Here is a 4,078-nt window from a genome sequence, read left to right as displayed (position 1 = left end):
CCATGGACAGAGAAGCCTGGTAGGCTACAGTCCATGGGGTCACAGACAGTCAGACACGACTGAGTGACTTCACTTTCACTTTCACTGTATGTTAACCCTTACCAGTGAGCCTTTTCCTTTTGTAAGTTTCTTATTTCTAGTTGTGGCTTTTCCACCTAAAAAAAGTTAACATTCATTGTAAAGGTAGTTTGGTGACACTGACCCTTTTTAGCTTTAGCTTGTCTGTGAAGCTTTTGATTTCTCCATCAAATATGAAAGAGAATATACTTACTTGGCAGAAGAGATTCCATGATCATGAAGGTGTTTCCCTCAGGACAAGGCTTATCCATTGCACTCTGAATGTGCTGATCCTTGCAATTTCCACAAATGTGGGAAACTTGACTATGTAATTTGTGATAGCACTCTCTTAGTATTAAAAAACTCTGAAAAAAAAAAAAAAGTCTTGCTTGGTAGAGTTTATTCTGCTTTTCAAAAATTTTTAAGTCTTTATTGAATTTATTACAATATAACTTGTTTTATGTTTTGATTTTCTGGCTGCAAAACATGTGAGATCTTAGGCCCCTCACCAGGGATCAACTCACATCCCCCGCACTGGAAGGCAAAGTCCTAACCACTGTACTACCAGGAAAGCCCCCAGACTGTATTCTTGGCTGTAAATTTTTCTCTTTTATCACTTTAAATAAATCGCACCATTCCCTTTTGGTCTGCACAGTTTCCACTGAAAAATCAGTTGACAGCTTAATGGGAGTTCCCTTACACATTATTTGTTGCTTTTCCCTTGTTGCTTTTAATATTCTCCCTTTAACTTAAGTTTTCGTCATTTTAATTGCGACATATCTCGGTTTGTTCCTCTTTGTGTTTGATCTGTATGGGACTCCCTGTACTTCATGAACTTGGGTGACAGTTTTCTTTCTCAAGTTAGTGAAGTTTTCGTCTGTTATATCTACAAATGTTTTCTCAATGCTCTTTCTTTCTCTCTTCTCCTTCTGAGGCCCCTATAGTGAGTGTATTACTGTGCTTGATATTGTCTCAGAGGTCTCTTAAACTGTCCTCATTTCTTTTATTCCTTTTTTTTTTTTCTGTTCAGCAGCAGTGACTTCTACTTCTCTGCCTCCCAGCTAGGGTCGGACATGACTGAACGACTTCACTTTCACTTTTCACTTTCATGCATTGGAGAAGGAAATGGCAACCCAGTCCAGTGTTCTTGCCTGGAGAATCCCAGGGACGGGGGGGCCTGGTGGGCTGCCGTCTATGGGGTCGAACAGAGTCGGACACGACTGAAGTGACCTAGCAGCAGTAGCAGCAGCAGCCTTCCAGCTAACTGATCTGTTACTCTGTATCATTTAATTTAGTATTGATTCCTTCTAGTGTATTTTTCATTTCAGTTATTGCATTTTTAAATCTGTTTGGTTGCTCTTTATATTTTCTAACTGTTTGTTAAAAGCTTCTAGCTTCTTACTCTATCCATTCTCCTCTTGAGTTCTCTAGTTATCATTGTAATCACTACTCTGAACTCTTTCTCAGATAGATTGCCTATCTCTACTTCACAAGTTCCTTTGGGGTTTTATCTTGTTTCTTCAGTTCAGTTCAGTTCAGTCGCTCAATCTTGTCCGACTCTTTGCGACCCCATGAATCGCAGCACGCCAGGCCTCCCTGTCCATCACCAACTCCCGGAGTTCACTCAGACTCACGTCCATCGAGTCAGTGATGCCATCCAGCCATCTCATCCTCTGTCATCCCCTTCTCCTCCTGCCCCCAACCCTCCCAGCCTTAAACATTTTCCTCTGACATCTAACTTTGTCTAAGTTGCTATTTGTATTCTTATGTATGTGGTAGGTTAATTACATTTCTTGGCCCTGGAGAAATGGCCCTCTGTAGGAGACATCCGGTGCCTCTCAGCAGTGCTTTACCTTCACTTAGGCTGTATGCTCCAGGGATTCTCCCTAAGAGGACTGCATGGCTCCTTCTGTTGTGGCGGCCTGACTATGTGGGCAGTCTACTAGTCCTGGTTGGCTCCTGTTTTGGTTGGTTGCCAGGCCCTGCCTTGTGTGAATGCTGCTGGCTGCTGTTCACTGGGGCCTGGTCACAGGGCAGTTGTTTGTAGAACTGTGGGGGATCCCAGGGCTAGTGCTGGCTTTCTGGTGGGTGGAGTCAGGGTCCCAAAGACCTCAGAGCTGTTGCCCACCCACTGGCAGGTGAGGCAAGGTCCTGGGGTTATTGCCAAACTACTAGCAGGCACAGATGTTTCCTATAGTCTGGCTGCAGGGCCCAGGAATCCCAGAACTCGTTTCAGATACTTTGGTGGGTGGGGGTGGTTTCTGACACATTTAGATATGGTGCCCATGTTGTCCTGAAATGTGTTCACCTGCTACTGGGCAGAACCAGGGCCCTGCTAGTCTCAGGGTAGAGTCTGACTCATTGAGGGCAGGCTGAATCCACAGGCTTTGGGATTGTAATGTTTTTGCTACTAGTGTCTGTTCCCTGGTGAGTGAGGGTAGTCTAAAAGCTAGTGCAGGCTTCCAGGGAAGAAGTGCTGGTACTTGTCCATTGGTGGGTAGAACTGTGTCTCAGCCCTCTAGTGGGCAAGGCCATGTCTAGGGTCATGTCTAGAGGTGGCTGTTGGCTCAGGAAATCCTTAGACAGCCTGTTGGTTGACACTACCTCACCAAGTTAATTGTTTGTCCTGAGGTGTTCCAGCCCTGGTGCCTACAGGCTGTTGGGTGGGGCAAGGTCTTGGTGCTAATATACCAAGAAGGCATCCACCAACAGCAGTGTTCATGTGGTTTAATGCTCCCAAATATGTCTCCACCAGTGTCCATGTCCTCAGGGTGAGCAACAGTCAAACCCTGCCTCTCCAGGAAACTCCAAAATCAGCAGATATGTTTGGCCCAGAATTTTATCAAATCACTGCTTTTACCCTGGGTCCGGGGGCATGTGAGGTTTTTGTGTGCATGCCTTTGAAGAGTAAAGTTTCTATTTTCCCCAGTTCTGTGGAGCTCCAGAAATTAAGCCCCACTGGCCCTCAGGGCCAAAAGCTTTGGGGGCTTATCTTCCTACTGCCATACCCCTGGGCTGGGGAGTCTGATGTGGGGCTCAGGACTCTCATTCCTATGGGAGGACCTCTGCAATATTCTCCAGTGTATGGGTCCTCCACCTGGCAGGTATGGGATTTGATTATATCACAAGTTCACCCCTTCTCCCAGTCTCATTGTGGTTCCTCTTTATGTCTTCATCTGCAGAAAGTCTTTTCTGGTAAGTTCTAGCCTTATTCACCCATGGTTGTCCTGCAGATCATTGTGAGTTTGATGTACTCATGAGAGGAGGTGAGTTCAGAATCTATCTGCCATCTCAGCCAGTCTTCCTAGATGACATTCTTAAAGAAACTTCCTTCTGCTTCAAGTTTGAAGCAGTAGGTTTTAGCTTTCAGCTCCCTTGAATTCCCTGCATCCTGATTTCACAAAATTAAGCTTCACAATTTGTATTTAAGGTTGTATTATAGCTAGTTCTTCATTGTATTAAAAAGAAGTGTTTTTTTCCCTGTATTTTCATTCTTTGTAATTTTAATTGGATTTTAGAAATTATATAGAGCAAAAATGCCTTAACCGTATCATATGGTATGTAGTCTTTAGACGTTTCAAAGCTAGAGAGTAATAAAAACAAAATGTAGTGTGGTAGTTGCTTCTGTATGGTGTCAGGGAATGGCACTGAGAAAGAGTATGCAAGTTGATGCAATGAAGTAAATAATACTCTAGCTTTTAAGTTGACAACTGGGTTCCCAGCTTGTCATCTTGTTGTCACGCTTCATTACTTACTTTATTTTGCATTTAATTTTAATCAACTATTATATAATTTAAATTTCCCCCTTCCAGAATAAAGGATTAATTAGATAGGAATTCACTGCTGAACGAAGAGGAGAAGCCCCTACCAGCTGAAAGTGCAGATCTTCCTCAACGTGCAATGGGGTTGTTGGTTGTTGCTGTTTGTCACTAAGTCATTTTCAGTTCCTTTGTGACCCCATGGACTGTAGCCCACCAGGCTCCTCTGTCCATGGGATTTCCCAGGAAAGAATGCTGGAGTG

The 4,078-nt window shown here is 43.9% G+C and overlaps 1 pseudogene; it reads left to right on the top strand.

The window, feature by feature from the left end:
* Positions 1-263: 263 nt before the first annotated feature.
* Positions 264-412, top strand: LOC133235784 (U1 spliceosomal RNA; annotated as a pseudogene).
* Positions 413-4,078: the final 3,666 nt, after the last annotated feature.

Source organism: Bos javanicus, chromosome 22 (assembly GCF_032452875.1).
Source record: "Bos javanicus breed banteng chromosome 22, ARS-OSU_banteng_1.0, whole genome shotgun sequence".
Taxonomy (NCBI): domain Eukaryota; kingdom Metazoa; phylum Chordata; class Mammalia; order Artiodactyla; family Bovidae; genus Bos; species Bos javanicus.
The sequence above is the reverse complement of the archived record's forward strand: the minus strand, read 5'-3'. Positions and strand labels throughout refer to the sequence as shown.